Raw genomic sequence first — 23,660 nt, forward strand, 5'->3', positions numbered from 1 at the left:
GACAAGAGAGAAAGAGAAGAGAAGAAGGAGAAGAGCGCGAGATAAAGAGTCCAACCACATTCTAGATTGAAGTAAATATGTTTAGCCTTTTAGGTGAAAGTACAGTTGACAATGGAAAGCCACCTGCTAGAATGTTCCAAAACAACTTTCTAATAGTCTGGAGGGAGTAATGTTTGTGTATATATATATCGTCGTGTTTTGTACCTTGTTACATTTGTACTTGGTGGAGAGTCTGAAGAAGACCTTGCTAGACAGTTGAAACGTTACGTTTAGTTTATGTTTTATAACAAAATAAATTTCTGCCTTGGTCAGCATATTGAGTTTTTCATATCATGGAAACAAGGCTTAATGGTGTTATAGCTTGAACAGGTAGAAAAAATCCCGGTTCTCCCCCGCCGGGGATCGAACCCGGGTTTCTCGCACGGTAATCAGACGCCCTGACGACATAGCTACCGCGGCAATAATCATTCATCTTCATCGTTGCATTTAACCATGAAAGATGAAAAACGAAGAGGAAATGCGATAAATAACCAAGAGAGAGACAAAGAGCGAACAAGAATCGAGAAGGAATAAATTCGAATCGTGGTGGCGGTTTGTAAGGGGGGGATCGGGGGCTTTACCGTCAACCCACGCCAAAATTGTTACTAACTGCGTTTTGTTTGTTTCAAGTCACTTTATGCATAATATATATTATGCATATAATTATAATCGGGACTTGACCTACAGTTCAAAGTGGGATCCGAACCACTATGTGCCTCCACTTGGTATCGAACCCGGGACTCCTTGATTACAAAGGACGTTACCACTACGGAAACCCCATTTACTACCTTGATTGTGAGCATTCGCGAAACAAGACTGCACCTTGCTGATGCTACAAAACCAACCTTGATGATAACGGGTGTCTAAAACGAGGTGGTACGTACATGAATGACTTATCCCTTCCCTCATCTATATAAATATGGTCTAATAAAATAGTAATAATAATAATAGTACAATACTGTTACAATATTAGGAGACTGAAAATTTTTGTAGAGAAAATAATAGATTCCGACAAAGTCGAGACATTTTCGGAATGGGAAACTTTCGGGATTTTCCAACACTGAAAGTCCCAAATTCTATACATTATTTCTATCTGAAATTATTTATTGTCTCTATTTTTGAAACATAAACTGCCATTTTTAAAAAATCGGCTCATTTTGCACAGAAAACGTCGATAATTGAACACTTTTAATGCGCAGTCATTTGAACTTTCCGGAAATAGAGAACTTCTTGATTTTTCACACTGCTATATACGAGACACCATATTTCCCCTTAAGTGCAATAACCATGTTCACAACCATGTAAAGCAAACCATAAACTATAAATAATAATAATTATAAGAAACACAAAACGCTACTGTTGACTACAGTCTTGCCCTACTTATCTCCCTACAGTGAACAGGATGGCCATCTCCCATGTAACAGCCCCTGAAAAGTTCACGAAAGAAAACACAGAATTATTTTATTCCAGATAAATAGAATGACACAGGAAGTAAAATTCCTCCACTTAGGCACTCGCGACATCTTTATTTCGACACTGAGATTACCAGATGCCTTGGGGGAAAAAAAGAAAAAAATTTCTTCACGTATGTGTCGCCCCAGTCGAATTTGTTCATGTTACCATTTGAAAATAGAAAGTGCAACATCTGCGTGTGCATACGTTATCTATGACTCGCACAAGATTGAGAATGTTCAAGAACTAATTTAAATTTCTTTAAGACAACAAAATTAATCATTGTATAAACGGTTTTGGCATTGAAGGTATGTTATTTACAACTTTAACTATTTTATGTAAATATTGTAAACATCTATTTTACATGTCGTAATTATATAAAGCTATAGAAACCTGTAAATATCCACCAAGTTCCCTTGTTTTTTTTGTAAATAACCGTGTAGTATAAAAGGAAGCCGTATATTTCGGCTATCTTACCCGATTGCCGGTATCACAAGTTTACCTTGTAGGGAGAACTGCCCGCTCTTCGGAGGCTGCAATTTGCTTGGATTAGTTTCTCAAACCTGCTGCTTCGGCTCTAGTTGCTTGCGATACCGAAAAGCAATCGTGACTAATCCTGGAAGGGTTACCCGTTTCGGATTTGTCATAAAAATCTGCATCAGTTAACCTAAATCCAGGATTGCCAAGGATTAAGTATTAATGTATATTGTGCATTAATGTTAATAGACTCGACTTTTGTTGGAAGAAAGTTCCATACCTTTTCATTGCTAAAAACTAAAGAAAGGTATTAAAATCCTACACCAGTGAGCAGGTTAGGGTCTGTAAGATAGTTACCCTAACAGCTATCTGAGAAGTTCGATCCTGGGTAACATAGTAATCAACCTAGACCCTAGATGACCGAGAAGGTGCGTGTCACGTAGTACTATTTGTGTACTTAATGAATAGTAGCCCCCTCCACACCAGAAAACAAATATTTCTTCCAAGATAACCCTATTAGTTACCTCCGTCCTAATCGCGACTGTGGAGATGAAAGATTATGAAATAGATGAAGAAGTAAACATAATGAAACATTCATGCAGTGGCGGCGATTAGAAGGGGCAAGGAGCAGTTGCCCCCACTTTTTGCAACTTGTTGTTCACACGTTATGAGCTGTTAATGCCAACTTTACGTGTTTTGCTTTGCAATGCCACCTCAACCGACTCTGTAAGTTATCTGAATAAATTTCTATATGCTTTCAAAGTTGCAAAGTCCTTTTTGAATCAAACTGGCAGAGTGGATGGAGACTGGCCCAAGTACCAATATGAGATAAGGAATCCCGGTCAGAAAACGCGTAATTCAAGAGTTATAAGCAGGGTGCGAAATCATTGAAGACTGGTTGGGGGAAGAAGATCCTAATCTATACCCCCATATACGTATATACATATACATACATAATTATGATATGGATATTTATAATGTTATTAAATATAAAAGTCAATTAATTACTAAATATTTTTAAAAAAACATTATTATTAAATACACATAAAGTAATTAATTAGTTACTTCTTTTATATAGATCAGATATGTGTAAAGTTGCAAATTAATTCCTTTACTAACTGGTTAAAGATGTCAATAAATTACGAAATAGTTATGTTATGTATAAGCTTTTGTTTAGTTTTTGTATTAATACAAAATTATTATAATTTATAATTATGTTCGACATGCATTCTTCTTTTATTGCACGCATATTGTTACTGGTGTAGACAGAGTAATAATTTCTTGAAAAAGAGAGAAAGCATTCTGCACTCACTATCTTGTGTATTTTCAATATTATCCTTAGTAAAGTACATAAGAAGTAAATACTAATTGCTCATATTTTCTTGTTACAAGAAAAACTCTCTCCCCCCCCCCCCCCGCCCGGGAGGATAAAAGTGTCATCGGCAAACTCGCGAACTAAAGTGCACAGTCATTTGCTCCACAATTTGGCAACGCAGGAACACGGAAGCAATGCAAGCAGCTGATTGCATCGACTACAGCACCACAGTGGTTGCTTTCATTATTCTCTTCATGTCTTGGCATACGAACGACCATCTTCTTTAGGCAAGCCATTTTACGTGCGTTGTTCAATAAGGAATGATCGTTATTTATTAATTCACATAATTTCTCGAACTAGAATTTAAGCTTATGTTATATTGTTAGCTTAATTGGTAATGCACATGCAATACTAGTTTCACTGTTTTGACTACAGTTGTGCGCCTGTGACAGACGTGCAGGTTCAGACATGTTCAATTCCGCCTCCGGCAATAATGGAGGTAACACGTAACATAGAATACAGTTCGTTGAAATTTTGCTTTCGTCTGAAGAAATCATCAGCTGAGGACATGCAATGGTACAGGAGGACTATAGAGAGTCCGATCTTTCCTATAGCACAGCTCGAAGGTGGATTAAAATGTTTAAAGCGGGGAGAGATTTAATTTCAAAGGAAGGTGGAACCGGAGCTCGGATCATTGCTCTTACGGAAGAAGACATCAACGCCGTTAAGAGTACTATAAAAAAAACTGAAAATTTCATTGGGTGCCACCCACAAGTTGGTAACAGAAAAGTTACACACGACGTGTTTTATGGTGAGTTCCAAGACTGCTCATACCCGAACAACACACATATTTTTTTTCTTTAATATGATTTATATCAGTGATTAAAAAAAATCACCTGATTTTAATCGTAATATAAATTAATCCCCCTTGCCTCGAACACAGGCTCTTCTTGCTACGTGCATGTCCTAGAACACCTCTATGACTAGAACAGTAGCGGCGATTGGGGTGGGGGCGTTGGAGGGCAGTTGCCCCACCCTTTTTCGCCACTTTTGCGCCCGCACTATGCTAAACCTTATCTACCAACGGTGCGTTCCGAAAATCTTAACGAAACGAACGCATTCAACGAAAATAACTGGGCTCGTGAATCTGGTGAAACCAGATGTTATGGGACAGAGTTATGGGACACTCTAGGCGAAAGCGCAGGCGCAGTGTTTTGTTTAGAGAAAGTTTCCGCATGGCGTCAGCGGAAGGAATGTCCTTATGGCAAAAATAAACTCTACTGTGGACACTGTTACTCATTTTAATCACATTCTAAGAACGGTCAAGGCATAGTCATCTTGTGCATGTTGCTTCATATCGCTATCTGTTAAAATTATAATATATTTTCCGAACTAGTGCAGTTTGAATCCATCAGCACGTGCGATGGCCGAAAGCAGCAGACGATTCTCACCGAACGAACCAGCCTTCTGGCCCGAGCGTTTGGTGAATCTCGTTCTTGCACGAAACGCACGGAATGCGACTTTTGGGACAGCATAACGAACCTCACGAAACGCACGGAAGCACTTACGGGACAGCCAGTTACCATAACTCGTTTAACGTGTTAAACTCGTGCGACTTTCGGAACGGGCCCCAAGTAAATTGTCTTTGCTCCTTCCCCCCCCCCCTTTGGCACCTACCCCCTTAGTTTTGAAACCCAGTCGCCGCCACTGAATATGAAAGATTGGTATGCATGCTGTGCAGTGCAGTGTATTCTTTCATTCTGGTCTCTGGGAGATCATTCCATCCCTACCGGTTTGTTCCCTGCGTGTTGCTCTGGGGCAAATTCCTGCTTCCATTCAGAGAATCCGAGGCAGCAATCTTTGCGGGGAAAAAGCTGGCAAATGACGAGGAAGGATGAGGTCATATAAAAGTGGTAAATAACACATGGAAGGGTCGCAGTCACCAGGCCGGAACACGGCAAAGAAATGCACGGCTGGAGGGGAAAATGTAAACGACAGGACGTCATCATGCTTCGGTGCAAATTGCAAGAGATTCGCGAGTGTGTAATTTCAAGTGGATGATTCGTACGTGGACATTAGCGAAAGTGGTTAACACATTGCGCTCTTTGTAATGTGGGAACGGTTCACTGTTTGAACTGAACTCCGTGTCGCGAAAAAACCGTCGGAGGGTTACATTAAACCAGAAGGTATTATGTCTTTCTGGAGAGTCTCTTCCTCTGCAGCCATGGGCGTCGTCCGTAGAATTTCTTTCAGAAGAGAACAGGTACCGAATTTTCACCAAATTTCTTACAGGCGAGAACAAGCACGGAATTTTTCCCAAATCTCTTCCAGGGAAGCACCGAACCAAATTTCGTCCAGGGGAGAGCAAGTACGGAATTTCTTCCAAATTTCGTACAGAGGAGGACAAACGGACGAGGGTCGATTGCACCGCTAGCATAACATGTCAATCAAACGACTGGGCGAATTGCACCCGACTTCCTCGTGTACAAACAAGCTAGTTGCACCCGACTTCCTCGTGACCAAACAAGCGAGTTGCAAGAGTTCCTTGGATGTCAAAGAAAATGGTCACTACATACCACTTGCTCACTTTCTTTTGCCAAAAAAAAAGTGCCTGCATTTACGTAGATATGTTTCTGTTGCTGTCCAAGCGTTGTGAAGAATTAAAATTGAAATTTGAGCCGAAGACTATTGTCGCTGATTTTCTCAGTCATGGTGGAGAAATATCCAGGAACTAGGTTTGGCAAAAGATTATAAAGATAAGGATTCTGATATTGGTAAGTGGCTACGTTGGTCATTCGGTCTGCTATATTTCAATCATGAGGATGTTGCTGATTGTTTTGTAGAGGATTTCATGTCGGAAATTCCTCAGGATGAAAAGTTGGAAAAATACACCGATTACTTGGTAGATACATACATTTCGGAAGATGCCAAATCTCCACCAATACTATGGGCTTCAGATAAAGTAGATGGAGAGAGAACGATTAATGTTTGTGAATGGTTTCACGCGAAATTCAATTCCAATTTCAGTGCACCTAATCCAAATATTTATGCTTTTATGGAAGTGATTAAGCAGTCCCAGGTTCATGTATATGCTTTAAAAAATAGTGCAGATATCACAAAGAAACGTAGTAAATTTCGGAAACAGAGAATGGAAAATATGGAAAAAATGAAGCAGAAATATAAGAATACAGAACTAACACGATTTGATTTCTCAAAGGCTATTTCCTACTACAGTTCAAAGAAGGATAAGAAGAAATAAAATTGAAACATAGAGGTAAAATTAGACAAAGGAAACTCATCCGCAATTTTTTAAACACGCCATGAGCTTTTAGCCATGACAGTCCTAAGCCTGTGAAAAGTGTGAAGGGAAAATTAGCGGAGAAAGGGTAAGCGGTGCAACTTACCCCTTGGTCCGAAGGGTTTAGCGGTGCAACTGACCCCTTGGTTCGAAGAGTTTAGCGATGCATCTCGCCCATTTAGGTATTCTCGGGGTGCAACTAAGCGTCACCCGGACAAACACAGAATGTCCTCCAAATTTCGTACTGATAAGGCAAAAAACGGAATTTTCCACAAATTTCTTCCAGGTGAGGACAAGCACGGAAGTTTCTCCAAATATCTTCCAGGGAAGAGCAAGCATGAGAGTTCCCCAAATATCCTCCAGAGAAGGGCAAGCACGGAATTTCCCCCAAATATCTTCCAGGGAAGGGTAAGCACGGAATTTCCCCAAATATCTTACAGGGAAGGGCAAGCACGGAAGTGTCCCTAAATATCTTCCAGGAAAGGGCAAGCACGGAATTTCCCCCAAATATCTTTCAGGGAAGGGCAAGCACAGAAGTTTCCCCAAATATCTTCCAGGGAAGGGTAAGCACGGAAGTTTCCCCAAATATCTTCCAGGAAAGGGCAAGCACGGAATTTCCCCCAAATATCTTTCCGGGAAGAGCAAGCACGGAATTTTCCCCAAATATCTTTCAGGAAAGATCAAGCACGGAATTTCCCCCAAATATCTTCCAAGGAAGGGCAAGCACGGAATTTCCCCCAAATATCTTCCATGGAAGGGCAAGCATGGAATTTCCTCCAAATTTCGTACAGAGAAGCACAAGCACAGAATTTCATCAAAATTTCTTCCAAGGGTGGGCAAGCACGGAATTCCCCCTTCTCCCCAAACACTGCATCAGTTCGAATCCTGCTACGAATTGCACCAATATTTACTTCAAAATTCTCAGTACTTTATAATGATTCACGCAAATTACTGTGTCTGAAATGAAATTATGTGAAATGATGCTGACGTTTTTCAGGAAAGGCCTATCCTATGCGGACTCCGTTGTCTGCAACCAGTTAGAGAGCGATGTCCACCAATATGGTATACCAGACACAATTGTTTGAGGATGTTTTTCTTTATGCACAGTAAGGCTAATCGGAACTCTATATGCAGTTTAAATTGGGATCCGAACCACTACGTGGCTCCACCCGGTATCAAACCAGGGATCCCTTGTTTACAAGGCAATGACGTTACCACTATACGCTAACCGGGAGGCCCGCCCGATATAACTGTACACCCTGAATACACACACAAAATCTCTCCCCCTCTCTCTGTAACGGGATCTCTGGAGCAAGACACTACTGCGCAAGTAGTGACACGAGAGAGCGCCTACAATAAATGCCTGAGAGGGGAAGTGAATGCATGGAGGGGAAAACGCGGCTGCAGCTACCAGCTCTTTACAGCGGGAGACACTACTTTGCTCCGTTCAATCGCTTTCTCCCCTTCTCTACACTTATGCTCGGCATTGTTCCACAGATTCCAGAGAAAGTGTGTGTGTGTTAGTGTTGCCCACGGGACGAGACGGGACAGGCTTTTAAAAATTCGAGACGAGACGAGATTGATCATGTGTCCCGAGACAAACGAATATTTTCGAGACGAGACAGCATTTCACAGCGTTTCCACGAGACGAGACAGGCCAAAGTCTCGTCTCGTGGGCAAAAATTGTGTGTGCGTGTGTGTGTCCCTTGGGGAACTTAGGAAATGGGGTAGAAAATTCCCGTCTCCTCAAATTCTGCACCTACGATTGATCATAAGTTCGGTAATTTTATACCCGAGATTTCATTAAAAATGCATTAGTTTTGAACTGAAAATGTGTGAATTTCACAATATTTGCTAACATTTAGTAGTAATACACGTACATACGTATTATTTACGTGTGAATGACAGCATCCTACATTTTGACTTTACGCAACAATAACCATCCATTTTGGGGATTTCACGATTCCCTGCTCTGGCTACAGTGTTGGACAACAATGAATATCTCGCTGATAATACTGTGACGCACAGGCTTATGTCGGGTCCAACAATGGCTCGAGAGCTAACAATGATACGGCGCGGGCGTGATCATGAATACATCTGGCTTGTTTAACACCAGCAAATATTCCATTAAAAAACATAAAAGTCTCGGTTCCTTCCTTCATATCACACCTGGGTCTTGTCCGCTTTGTCATTCCATTGTCTGGGTTTTTGAGTGGTCGTGCATGCAGCAGACATTTTCTTGTTGAAGTTATAGGACATTCAACAATCTCTCTTTCTCCGGCGGTTACCCAGAAACCCAGAATACTTTTTTGTGCATGGTGCTCTTTGAGGCTCGCTTACATCATCCCACAGCTTGTCACTCTTCCACAATAAGGGTTATTATTAGGAATTTTCCCACTCCATGCATACATTTCCCATTCAGTATGCTAAACATTTCCCTTCCTATCTGAAAAATTCCCACTGACTTTCTGAGTGTTGATGTGATAAACCTAGAATTTCCCTTACGAGGTCTTTAACGATCACATCATCATACTGGTAATTTTTTGACAATAAACGTCAGTTTTTGGAATTTTCTCACTCCATGCATAAATTTCCCATTCAGAACGATAAAATTTCCCTTCTTATCTGAGAAATTACCGCCATGTTTTTTAGTGTTGATATGAAAAACTAGAATTTTCCTTAAGAGCGCTTTGAGGCTCACTTGCTTAATCGTCCCACAGCTAGGAATGTTTCAACAATGAAGACTACTATTAGGAATTTTCCCACCCCCATACATAAATTTCCCATTCACAATGCTACAAATTTTAGCCCGTCTGAAAAGTTCCCACCGGCTTTTTATTGTTTATGTGAAACACCTAGAATTCCCCTTAATTTACCAAAATAAATTCCTGCTGTATTTTAATTCCTAGCGATTGTTCTTTTGCATTAACGAATCCCTCTGCTCTTAATACCATTGATGTAGCAACAGTATTTTGTGAGTGTATGTTACCTTACTTTTTCTCATGTATGATTTCCTACGGAAGTTTCTATTTTCTCTTTCATGAAAAGGATGCTTATTTGTGTGAATAAAATGCTTGTTATAAAAGCAAAAACGCTTTTCCATGAAACAAATATACACGTGCATAAAGTAAAGTTCTTTCTTTAGGAATCAAATATGCTTGTCCATGAGGTAGAAGACTTCTGGTGAAGCAAGAGAAGCTGCTTCTACATGAAGCAAAAATGCACGTTCATGAAACACAAAAAGAGCTACTTAACGACTAATTTAAGCAACGCCTCGGTATGAGGCAACAATGTTTGTTCGTGAAGTAAAAAGAAAATTATTCATAAAGTAAGAAATTGCATATTTCTGAGGAAAAATTCTCGTTCGTAAAGAAAAAAAAATGCTTCCTCATGAAGCAAAAGAAAAATGCTTGTTGATGAAGCAATAACGTACGTTAGTGAAGTTAAAATAATTCCCCTGAAGCAAAATAAACATGCTTGTTTGTGAAGAAAAACGGTTTGTTCGTGTAAAATCAACGTTGTTTTAGTGAAGCAAGGGCACTTCTGTGCGAATGAAAAAAAAAAATGTTGGTGCAGCTTAAATGCTTCACTTGTTCATGTAATGCTTCTCCAGGAAGCAAATAATATTTGTTCCTGAAGCAAAAATGCTTTGAAACAGAAATGCTCTGGTTGTTTGTGAAACACAAATTTTTCTACATGAAGGAAAAACTGCTTGTTCGTGTAACACAAATCATACTGGACGAAACAAAAATGCTTGTTCACAAGCACACAAATGCTTCTCCATGAAGTGTGTGTGTGTGTGTGTGTGTGTGTGTGTGTGTGTGTGTGTGTGTGTGTATATATATATATATATATATATATATATATATATATATATAGAGCATAGGCTTTTTCATTGCCCCGCAAAACGAACAGAACTTGACCTTTCCAAAAATAACATGTCCCCTTGAAGTAGCAACAGTGTTGCCAACAATTAAAACGCAGAAGTTGCTAAATCATCAACATGCGCTAAAAGTTGCTGAATCAAATTTACAGGTGAAAAATGCAAAATATATTTTTAAAAAGTGCTGTAAAGAACAACTTACATCAGGTTTATTCCAACCAATAAAATAAATTTCAATGTTTGTGTTTTTATATGTAGACCGAAAAATTACTTAATTTCAAATGAGATAATTTTATGCGTATTTCGTTTTAATTTTCTAACTTCAAAGAAGAAAATATTATGTGTAGCAAAAATGCATCTCTAGTATTCTGAAAGTTATATTTTGTTCTTCACAATAAGCATATTCTAATAACATAGAGAATAGTAAAAATAATTTACTAACATCAATTGATAACTGTTTTCGGTAACAGCTATTTAGGCCTAGGACTCCATACTATTCTGAGTATAGTTACCAGAAAAATGCGCGTTCAATTGATGTAAATATAATCCGCTCTTTCCTTTGCAATTTAAGTTGCTGAGAGTTATTTTTTTTTGCATTAAAAACGTCGATTACTAAAAAGTTGCATATTCTGAATGACCCTTAGACGCACATGCGCAAATCATATAAACCTTGAAAGATATGTAACTCCTGCAGACTAGTTTCTAAAGAAAAGTCGCTCGTCACTATTCCGTGAACTTTAACGCCCACTGGAATTTAAAATCCGCCAGGTTTAGCGATTTCTCACTAAAGTTTGCAACTATGTAGCTCAGACTGTCTCGAGTCCCCCTAGACATGCCTTGTATATACTGCACTCTGGTGTCGAATGCAAGAAGTATTGCCGCTTGAATCAGGGCTCCCAGCACCATATGTTCGCACAGCCCAGTGAACATTTTCGCGGTATAGTGGCCAACAGTCCCTTAGCTGTCCGTCTGATGCGACACGCACAGCAATTGTGTTCAACGCAATCCGTGGAACACAGTCGGAGTCAGTGTTACCAACTCTCTAAAAAAGTTATTAGACGTGAAAAACGTCGACTCCGAGTAAATTGTGTGTATATATTCGAACATCAAAGAAGATTTTTTCGAAAAAATATATGTGTGTGTGCATTTAATATGTACGTAATTTAAAACATTTACATGAGTGTTCACGTGCTCATGCGAACATTATCACACACACATATATATATATAACACTTTTTTCTTTCTGAAACAAAAATGTTTGTTCGTGAAACACAAATTCTTCTGCGTGAAGCAAAAATGCTTGTTCGGGGAACGCAAATGCTTCTCCATGAAGCAAAAATGATTCTTCGTGAAACAAATTCTTCTGCACCATGCAAAAAAATGCTTGTTCGGGGAACACAAATGCTTCTCCACGAAGGAAAAAATAATGTTTCTGTACCAAAAATGCTTGTTCGTTAAACATAAATTCTTTTCCACAAAGCAAAAATGCTTTTCCGGTGAACACAAGCTCTTGGTGGAGCAAAAATACTTTCCAATAAATGAAAAAGAGACGTCCAGTGTGCCTCTATACAGGAAAGGAAAGGAATCACGCGCACAGCTGGACACCCTCGCTCCTGCTACATTATCCAGTCACACCTTCCGATTCTGATCACTATCAGCTCTACCTTCTTCAGAATCTTGAACACCGACCAGGGACGAAGAGGACAGATACAGGGACCATAGTTAAAACCTGATCGCACGGAACACTGGGAGAGGACGCGCAAGGAATTATGGGGCCAAGCTACCGACATCGTTCCCTCCCGGTCGAATGCATAAGTGGAGGACCCTCCCGGCTCATTACTGTAATTTGACTCCGCCGAACACCATTTGATTTGTGTTTTGCATACTAACAAACGGCGTATGCGGTAACACCCTTGGACTGTAGGGTCTACCTGTTCCGTAAGGAGCGGAAACGGTGTAGGCCGATGCATGTATTGTAACTAGGAGGGCAGTTCGGCTGAACACATGTAGGAAGGCGTTAACCTCATCGGTAGACAGGGGGAGTAATTATCATATGGGACGAGTAATATGGAATGAAGATGGAGTCACAAATCTTTGGAACAGATGAACAATGAATAATTAAGGTTTCCATGGACACCATGGGCTTATTCCTGAATGCCTCTTGTTTCCATAAACAACAATGGTATTTGAACTGCTCAAAAATTAGATTTATTTTGAACTTCTCATCTTCGTGTTAGGCATGATATCGTAACGATATTGGCAGAGTGTCTTCTCTCGTGTTTGAGGAGGTATTTTCGCCCTCGGTCTTGTTCCGATTTAAAAACACTCATCTCGTTCTCGTCGAGGTTTAAAAATGGTTTTATGTTCACTGTGTACCTACTAACTGGGACTGGACCTATAGTTCAAATTGTGATCCGAACCACTGTTCAATGTGATGTTGGATTTGGTTTATTTATTTCACTTTTCCGCCACTTTTGGCTAATCGCGACGATGGGGACGAGCGATGATAGGCTGATATTGACAAAGGAACACTCACAAAGAACATACATGTCCGGGCCAAGATTCGAACACGGGACCCCTGGCGTCGTAGCAAGCTGTTATAACAACTTCGCTACAGAGGACTGCGAAGAAAACGGTCTTTTGTAACTTAACGGTCAGAACGTAAACTTTTAACGGTAGAATACTGTAAAATTACCGTAACTGCGGCGATTATAGGGATTAAGGCTTGCAGGTCCCCTCCGCAATTTTCGCCACTTCTTGCCCCAGCACTAGGGCCTCATAATGCTAATCCATGTCTACGAAGAGAAGGTAAACTTCCCTTGACACCCAGTTTTGGCTCCCAATCGCCGCTAGTGAACTCTGTATAATAGAATCACACGCAAAAGAACCTGCGCAGACCGGCGACTTCTGCGCATGGTACTCCCGCGCGGAGGGGAGGGGTAGAGTGAACCAGGCTTCCTTTTGGCTCGAGTTGAACGGAGGGAGGGGAAAGTGCGCGATGGATTTTGGCCGAAGGTTCTTTTATTTGAGGTCGCTGTATAGTTGCATAATTGGTAAAACTATCAAAGCCGGGAAATGTCTGTAACTCGTTTATTCTGTAATTGTTGACATTCGTACTTACCTCTTCTGCATTGCGAAAGATTGTTTAACAAGGGATTTCGCTTTTTTTAACGAAATTAGTATCTATTGTCGACATATCGGGTAATTATTGTTGAATCTTTTCTCGCTTCCTGAACACGCAAAATGGCGGGCGGTGACTAGCGTTGTGTTTGAAACGGCAAAGCAGTGTTTCAACCTTCTTTACAGAAAAATTCCCGCATAGCCCCGAAAACCATTCCCGCATAGCCCCCAAAACCATTCACGCATAGCCCCAAAAACCATTCTGGATCGTATAACCATCCACGAATAGCCCCAAAAACCATTCACGATAGCCCCACGCAGCATCACGGTAAGGTTAGGTTAGGTTGCTTTAGGTTGGGCAATACAGTGAAAAAAACTGTGTGTTTGGAAACACTTACCGGGGATTACGTCATCAGATGCTCGCAACATCCGGTTCAAGTACATGGATGGAAATGCAAGCAACAGCTTTCGTGCATCGGACGGACATTATTATAGAAAAATACATAATTTAGCGGCCAAATACATTAAAAAATGCGAGAAAACACTTCTACGACCTTCCGAAATTACACAGAAACTCAATTCCGTAAGTACTTTCTCCTGTAAATTTGAAGAAATCCATGTCCCGGCTATGACATTTTTACCGCATAATTATATAGCAATTACTGTAGTTATAAAATAGACGGAATAGCAGTGTTCCGTTCACCTTCGGATAAGAATACACCGGAAGTTGAGAAGAACAAGGAGGAACTGTCTTTCAGTCTTTGGGCACCTCTGAAATTCCGGGAGAAGGGAGAAAAAAAAGTTGGCATCGCCTTTTGACTTCTAACATGTCCCCACCCTTCCCTCGTTTTTCCAGGAAGGAAGGGGGGACGGACGAAAGGACATTTTGGCGAGAACAACGGTTGTTAGTGGAACATTTGGCCTGTTTCACTGAACACGTGAGGGAAAGGAGTTATCCCGTCATTATATTCTGTCAGCGAAGGCGGCATCACACAGGAGAGAACCCAGAGGATGAAGACGGAGGGGTAAGTTGCAAAGGCCAGATATCTCTCCTCCCCCTTAAACAGGCCTGTATCGTCGTAGTTTTTGGGACCAGCAAAGGGGGAGAAAATCTCTCCTCTGACTGTAAGATTTCCACGATTGGATAGGAAAATTTCTCTCCGCGTTGGAAAAATGTAATCTTTTAAAGGACCATTTCCCCTCGGTGGGCAAAAGAAGCTTTTTACCTAGTCGTTGAAAGACTCTTACCTGGGTAGGACATTTTGTAGCCCAAAGGAAATGTTCCTCGCTATAGTACAGTCACCAGCATTAAACGGCGATAAGTGGATTTTAATAGCAAATTTTCAATGGCAACATCTACCACAGCCGTAGATTTAGGCAACACACACAACGCCTTGCAGTGAACCGAGTATTTCAGGGGTGCCGGGTTCGAATCCCGCTCGGGCTTGGTTGTTTGTGAATATCCATTCATCAATTTCATCATTTCATCACTCATCTCCATCTTCGCAAATTACCCAAGAGGCACAAAACGCGAAGTAAAATAAAATCAATCAATCAATCAATCAATATTTCAGGATCTAAGTACCTCATTTGTATTGCCGGTCACTGTACGTGAATCTTCGTGTGGTTTGCTTTTGCTGCTGTCTAGATATCCGCAACATATCTTCTTCTATATATATTTATATATATAAAAATGAATTATGTGTGTGGGTGTGGGTGGGTGTGTATATTTGTTTGTTCCGGCATAACTCTCGAACGCCTGGAGCGATTTCAACCAAACTTCGTACGCGTATCACTTGCAATCTGGAAAGAAATACTGTGGAGGTAAGACACCCCTGGCACCCCCTAGGGGTGGAGTGGGAAGGGGTGACATGTAAAAATAATCGAGAAACACCGATTTTAAATTCCGCACAAACATACATCCGTGACTCTATGCAATCCGCACAACGATAGTGTTTATCGGGTTGTCTAGCATTCAGGCTGTGTTGCGAATGGAATCCTTAGTGTACGTGACACTCCCAATGCGGTTCAACTCCAAGTTCATCACCTATCGGCATGGAGGTTAGAGGGGGTGAAAAATAAAATGCCACAAATGACCTAGAATTTCAGGAACTGTTTCGCTGGCGTCAGGCAAAGACCCAGCCGATTCTTACTAACTTGTAGTCGCCAAAAGTAGCGACGTAATAAACTCAAATTAAAATTAAACTCGCATTTTAGAACTTGTGAGCGCTGGCGACAATTCAAATATACATACATGCATGGGCGTCCGGAAGGAGGGGGGGGCAAGCGGGGGCCGTGCCACCCCTAGAAAATGAAAGTCAACCAAAAATTATGTATTTCACACATATAATTTCATTTTAGCCACAATAATATGTGTTTATTATTGCATGAACACCATAAATTCAAATGTAAGCAATTTGTTTAGGGAACAACACTATTTTTGGCGAATATGTGCCTTGTTTACACCCCCCTGGAAAAATATACCTTCCTTGCCCCTCCCTGGAAATAATCCTGCGGACGTCCATGCGTACATCTCTCTCTCTCTCTCTCTCTCTCTCTCTCTCTCTCTCTCTCTCTCTCTCTCTCTCTCTGTGAGTGTCTGTCTATCACTGTGACTGATTGAAATTACAAGATCCTGCCTTCCTGGTGGCGTTGTGGTAACGTGTTCGCCTTGTAACAAAAGGGTCCAGGGTTCGATATACCCGGTGGAGGCACATAGTGGTTCGGATCTCACTTCTACTATAGGTCCAGTCCCAATTAGCCTATCTGTGCATAAAGTGGACTTAAAAGAAGAAATGAAACCAAAATTACAACGGTATTCCATTACTTTGTTCGAATCCCGTACTGGGCGTGGATTAAATCATCACTTATCCCCATCTTCGCGATTAGCCAAAAGTGGCAGAAGCTAAGTAAAATATACCAAATCAATCAATCATTACTTCGTGTCAATCTATTTCCGTTAGCTTGATAACTTGGAAAATTCGTTTGCCAGGGCGTAGCATGCTATGTTGTGTTGTATCGAACTTGTGCATGTAAAGCTACATAGTGAAAGCATGCACCAAAGAATGCAAACAGATGTTATACGTGTGTAAACATAATATTGCATACGTACACATACTGTATACACTCACTCTCTAGCATTGTTTAACCCGAAGGTGTATGGCTGTAAAAATATCAGCCTTCCATCTGTACCTCTCTTCGGCAAGATCAATCCAGTTTTTCCATCCATCTCAACGTTATCCCTCCATCTTCGTCTTGGCCTTCCTACAGCTCTCATACCAGTAGGTTTCCCAACAAGAATCCTGTAAACTCTTCGTTCCTCTCCTATTCGTGCCACACGGTCTGACCATCTAAGTCTTCTTCATTTAATTATTCTAATATTATTTGGACAGGAATACAAATTATGCAGTTCTAAAGTATGTGACATTCTCCATTTACAAGTACCCTCATCACTTTTAGGTCCAAAATATTTTTCTAAGGATTTTATTTTCAAATGTTCGTAATTTATGTTCCTCTTTTACATATACGCTCACTGAAATTTCAAAACACACCCTGTAGCGAAAACAATTTCCTAAGATCTGAAAACTCAGAGATTTTCACATCAAAACCAACGCTGAACTGACCACGGTGCGTGAAGACGACGCTCGAAACAAGGCAGAAAATTTTGTCTCCGGGACTCAAATAAACTGAGCCGGGAAGGAGGACTTGATTGAATCTCGACCTTCTGAAGATTAAGAGGAGGATGAGGGGACCCCAGAGGCGGCAGCCAAGGTAATATGATTAAGATGACGTGAGGTGACTTCGCAGGCGGCGATCAGAGCTTCTCGCCAAGACGATGTGTTCCATGCTTTGATACCCAAAGCTCCCCCGAAATGTACGTGACGAGAAGGGACAACGAGTTACCTACCCCTCTCCAAGGAGATGAAGGGGATGAGGGATTTCTTGATCGTCTACCACCGTCACTCAATTTACAGCGTCCTCACCCCGGGCAACGATGTGGCTTTGGTGATACTGGAGCTGAAGTTACAACAGAACTAAGTGTGAAAGTTTCAACAAAATTCAGCGCGAAAATTTCCACAAGAATAAACGCGAAGTTTCAACAAATTTAAACACAAAAATTTCCACAGCCCGAAGTTTCAACAAAATTAAACACGAAAATTCCACAAAGTTAAGCGCGAAGTTTCAGCAGCATCAAACGCGAAAGTTTAAACAAAACCCAGGGTATTTTTTTTTATATGTGCAAAACCTACAACGGAATTGAGCGCAACGTTTCAACAAATTTAAACGCGAAAGTTTCAACAAAATTAAACGTGAAAGTTAAAATACCGGGTGATCCGTTCCAGATGTCAGAAAAGTAAACCTTTATACACAAGAGTGTTGTAATACACTTAACGTATTGTTGTTTAACGCTCAATTTTCTTGAAATGTTTGCACTTGATTCTGTTGTAACGTTCGCGCTCAATTAGTGGCTGATCCGTTCAAGATGTCAGAAAAATAAACCTTTATAAACAAGGGGTTAATGTACCTATCTATCTGTGAGCAGTTTGTTGTAATATAAGCAGAAACGATGTAAGTTTCAGTGAGTGGAGGTTTACAGACTTAAGCCACATGGCGGCGCTAATGTGCATAGTAACAAAGGTGGTGATCACGTCACAACAGCGCACACAGTATGTCGTATGGTACACGAAATTTTCGAGTATTATATGCATGCTACTGTCGCCACGCAGCTGAAGACTGTAAATCTCCACTCATTCGAAACTTACATCCTTTCTGTTTATATTACAACAAGCAGCTCACAGATACGTACATTAACCTCTTGTGTATAAAGGTTTACTTTTCTGACATCTCAAACGGATCATCCAGTAATTGAGCGCGAACATTACAACATAATTAAGTGGAAACATTGAGCGTTAAAATTGCAATAGAAATAAGTGAGGAAGTTGTAACACAATTAATCGTGAACATTTACAAAAGAAGTATGGGACAAACAATGTTTCAACGAAAAATAAAACAGATTCACGCGCGAAACTTACCATAAAATTGGAGACAGAATGGACAGTATAGCTTTAGTTCTTTGTGAGTAATGAATATGATTTTAACGGAGATATTCACTTGTTAAGGACATGTCCGCAATTTTGTTGTAGTTAAGGGTCTTCTCCCCGTGACGTTTGTTGATGTGCCCATGAAAAAGGAACTGCTGTGAAATACTTAAGGTGACCCTGGAAAAATAATTGCGCCTTTTGGAAGCCTGCTTACTGGTAACTACTCAGGATTCGGAATAGGGGGTGGGGAGAAGGTAACCTTTGATCCTTTTGTGAGAAAGGTACATCGGAAATATACCAGGAAGAACCTCGAGTAAAAAAACACGGAAAATTCACGGTGTGAGAGCAGACACATGTCTCACTGTCTCATTTGATTCCGCCTGTTTCTCGAACACAACCACCCTTGCGAAGAGAGTCAGTACTTTAAATCACGAGGGGAGATCAACACCAAAAGACCATCAACCACAAACGCATGTTAAATCTCCTCTAACGCCAGTGCTGCCCTCTGTGTCTTCCTCCAGATAAGGATCTTATCTGCTTTCCAGTTTTCAGAAGCCGAGCGCGGCGCTGAAGCAGAGAGAGTTGGTTTTTTTTGTTGTTTTTTTTGTTCCTTTTTACCCTCGGGAGGGAAATACTTGATGCTGTGGTTCTGACAAGACCTCATTGCACTGTGTGCTTTTGTGAGTAACAGGTCCCAGGGCTAAAAACGAGAGGCCGTGGAGCAGAATTTACACATACGCTCCATGCAGTGTTGCCAAATGGAAGCAATTTTCTCCAGGTGAAGGATAATTCCCGTTTTCCCTTAGAGGGAAAAAAGTGTTTAAAAAATTCCCTCAAAGTGAAAATTATGCTTTTACGGTTAAAATTTTGTAATTCAATACGTCCATCTCCATATAATAGAGGAGTAGTTAGCCAAGGTCGCGGGTTCGACTCTCAGCCTCGGCATGGGCGTTGTTTGTGAGTGCCCCTTCATCAATTTCATCGTATCATCACTCTCATAGTCGCGATTAGCCAAAGGTAGCAGAAAAGCGACGCTAAATGAAATTCGAAATCAAATCTCCAATATGATAAAGAAATGAATCAATATTATGAACAAAAATGGATGGTAACCTCTATTAATATCAAAGTCAATAACAGTGGCGTGGGGTGACATTTAGACAAGGGTACGCAACATGGGTGCACTGAACGGGGGAGAGGGTTATGGGGGTGAGAAACCCCCCATCACGTCATACAGAAAATTACTTTTTCCGACAATTTTATAATGGAAATTTTCTCATCCTTGTATCATTTTCAAACAACAGGAATCACTTTTTGGAACGGCACAATAGGCATTTATCAATCATTGCACCCTTTTGTAGAACCGTCATTCATCCCACACATAAGTTGTTGCTGGAGAATAAAGAATCACACGATTTTTAAATACTTTTTTTACGTATTTTTCATTTCATTGAACCCCTTCCCCCATAGAAAAATCCTGGGTGCGCCTATGATACGTACGGAAGACGAAAAAGTGAAATCCTTAGTGAGAACTTTCCAACCTTTAAGGAAAACACTAGTGATTTTTCAAATGGTTTATTATGCAAATAAAGAAAAGATGTCACACTTATTCTTTTGCACTGAAGATTAAGGGAAGCAGAAGTTATTTATTGTACGCTTGCTTTGTGCACACGGAAGCTAATTGAATCTAGTTTAAAATAGGATGTCAATTATTGAAACATTAACGAGGAAATTAAGGAATATCTGATATAACGTTAAACGCTACCAGAGAGATCCAAATGTAATGAGGTAAGATACATGTATGATATTTTATATTCGCTCTGATAGTGCTATGTACAGTCCAACAATTGAACTTTGATTAACTCCTTCATGCAGCACAATGAATATTGAACGGTAACGAACTGGCATAATGATTTTTCGTGCTTTCGAATAGCATGTGATAAATTGATAAATGACAGTATCCTCTGCTATTTGGCACACCTTTCTCAGAGGAAACCAACGAACAAGGCCAACAATAAAGTTTTCAGTATTTCTACTACCAGTCAACCACTCTGTAGAGTTATAATTAAAATGCCTAATATACTGCTTACCATCCTTCATAACTAGGGTGACCAGACATACTCTTTTTAAGAGTATTATACTCTTTTAGAGGTTCATATACTCTATACTCTTTTCAATTTGCAAAAATCCCCAAATATACTCTTTTCCTTGCTATTTAATTTCATTCATTATTTTACGCGTAAAAATGCCTTAAAATCCACAGAACGGAAAACGTCAAGATGTCAACAAACCGAAGTATTTACACCTTGACTCAAGAATTTCCTATGAACAATTTCAAGTGTCATTTTCATATTCCATCAACAAGCAAAACATATTTCAAATTCATTGGAATTTAATGATAATGATAAGGGCTGTGCCCATACCACTTTGAACCGATGCCGATGCCGATACTCTTACCGATTCCCACCGATAACGATACCGATACTTGAAAATTGCAATAATTAAAATTTGTTCAAAATATTGATCAATATTGGTGTGTAAATATTCTCCTCCAATTATATGCATCAACATACCAAGAAATTTGCTTTAGAATATTCAAGAATTGCATCAGAATATTAAAATATATATATTATGTAGTCACAAAATATAGTTTTTTGTGCAAAATTAGTGTAAAATAAAATGGAAGTTTTAATTTTGCATAATTTCTAGGATAATTAGACTGTCAAGAAGTCGCGCGGGATTTTTGCGGACCCCGTGAAAGAGCAAAATGCATGCGCACCTTCAACCTATAGACTATACTCTTTTTGGTCAACAAATATCTGGTCACCCTATTCATAACTCTGCCTGAAAGAAGTCCTGCAATCAGGAACATACACATCTCCCGTTCGGATTTGCATTTTTTTCGTAATTATTATGCCGAGAATACCACCTCCAGAATGTCAACAATAACTTCCGATTCCTCTCCCCTCCCTCCCCATTTTATCACTTCATTGCACCAACAAACAAGCAAATAATATGAACAAAAGACTCACTGCAAATTTCACACGACAGAAGAAAGCAAAAGTCAACATAACAAATGTCCCAATTACCACAAGAACATTTCAGACGTACAAATTAAAATGAGATTCACAATAATTATCCACGTTCTGAAATCCAAAATGAACTGATACAGGGAAAGAGCAACGATGTCAAAATGGCTAGACTATATTACAAAATAGTAAAATTAGCTAAGTCCAGAGATTTACTAGAGTGCCACACACGTAAATTTGCCGTTGCGTAGAAACGTATTTTCGTTTCGTCTCCCTCTCTCTTAGCATCACGTGTTCTACCCTGCTCGAAAACCTTCGCTATTGTTGCCATATTGTCATTCCATTCCTGGACACACTCGCGCAAAGTTCATTGAAAACAATTGAACAGCGCTCCAGCTCGCGGTTCCCACCGGTCAGCAGGGACGGCAATGTGGCAATATAGCACGGCGTAGTCGTTGCTTCTTTTATGCAGTGCATGTTCATTGGCTAGCTAGTAACTAGTGTTGCCAACTGTAATAATGAAGCACTATTTCTGTCACGGAAGGGGAAAGCAGGTAAAGTGGCGGTGAGTTTTGTTGGATTGGAAGCACCATATTTTTATTTTATACTAAGTATTTGACCGGTTTGACGTTGTGTGCGTGTATTGCGTGTGTTTATGTAAAAGTGTGTGTTTGCTAATGAACGTTAAATTCCATAATGCCTCCAGTTCTGTCGAAGTTGAAATCAAAAACCTTGCATAGCCAAGCTCGGGAAATTCTAAGCAACGTGCACGAGTTCATGAAGGAGGAAGCCAGTCATGGTGTTAGCATCCCAATAAAGCATTTTGGCAAGAGAGCAGCGAACAGCAGCAACAAATTGTTCATATTTCATAATTTTGGAATTATTCAAAATAAATAAATTATGTGGCTCCAACATCATTTCAACTCTGGCTCCGGCACGTGTTCTTGTAGAAATTGCATAGAGGAGGCTGTCATTTTTGCTGCTTAATGCGATACATATTGTTTTCTGTGTTAAAATTGCCATGCTTTGATGGGTGACCAAGTTCATAGCAGGGCCGGCGGAAGGGGAGGGCGAACCGTCCCATCGCCCAGAGCGGCAAAATTTGAAGAGAAGAAAAAAATAAGCCTATTGAAAACTGTGATCGAGCGAGATATTCTTTTGCGCTGAATAGTATTGAAATAGCATAAGAAGTCTCATTATTTATTTTATATTTTGATGTTTTAGTTAGGAATATATTGATTTTCAATTTTCCGTTGCTGCGTAATGACCGGGGGGGTCGAAATAGAGCGGCATCTGCCGCCACCTCCCAGGGAGGCAAAATGACTAGCGCCGGCCCTGGTTCATAACAAAAGAAAAAGCCGCGCAGCTTATCGTCTAGTGGCAGTACATGTACTTGTTATTGTTGTGGAAGCCGGCATCCTTTGTAAATGTACAACAAAGGCAACCGACTGTCGCCGATCTCAGAGAGGAAATAATAATACTGCTTCAGGAGGAGTGTTATGGTGCAATTGTAGCGGTTTAACACGTTGGCATGTTATTATCTGCCGTTGCAGTTCCATACCAGTGTATACGGGTTTTGGGAGTGAAAAGTTAGAACGCCACCAGTGCATTAATGCAATGAAAAATAATATATATATTTTTTTATTTTGTTTGAAATCACTCAAATAAGGAATCGTATGAAGAAGTCTTCTTTGCAGCATTTTTGGTAATTTTACTTATGTGTTAGTTCATATTTTGCGAATTTTTAGTCCATATGTATGTAGCTACATACATAGTCACTTGTTAGTACATATTAATCCTAGTCCTGGTATAATGCATGACGTTTAAAACTCAACGTTAGATAGACCTGAATTCTCTAATTTTATTGTTGTACGTAACAGCTGTGCATCGGCGCACCGCAGCGATTTTTCTATCTGCTCCATTAGCAACACTGCTTCTTTAGTTCTGTCGCGCATTGCACGGCAGAATTATCTGCGCTGGACTCTAACTTCACGTTCAGTTTCAATAT

General features: G+C 40.2%; 1 protein-coding gene across 1 annotated transcript in view; it reads right to left on the reverse strand.

Moving 5' to 3' along the window:
• Positions 1-23,660, reverse strand: part of NetA (Netrin-A) — a 444,700-nt gene that overhangs the window by 78,047 nt on the left and 342,993 nt on the right. The window lies entirely within an intron of this gene.

This window comes from Lepisma saccharinum, chromosome 15 (genome assembly GCF_977018435.1).
Source record: "Lepisma saccharinum chromosome 15, izLepSacc3.1, whole genome shotgun sequence".
Lineage (NCBI taxonomy): Eukaryota > Metazoa > Arthropoda > Insecta > Zygentoma > Lepismatidae > Lepisma > Lepisma saccharinum.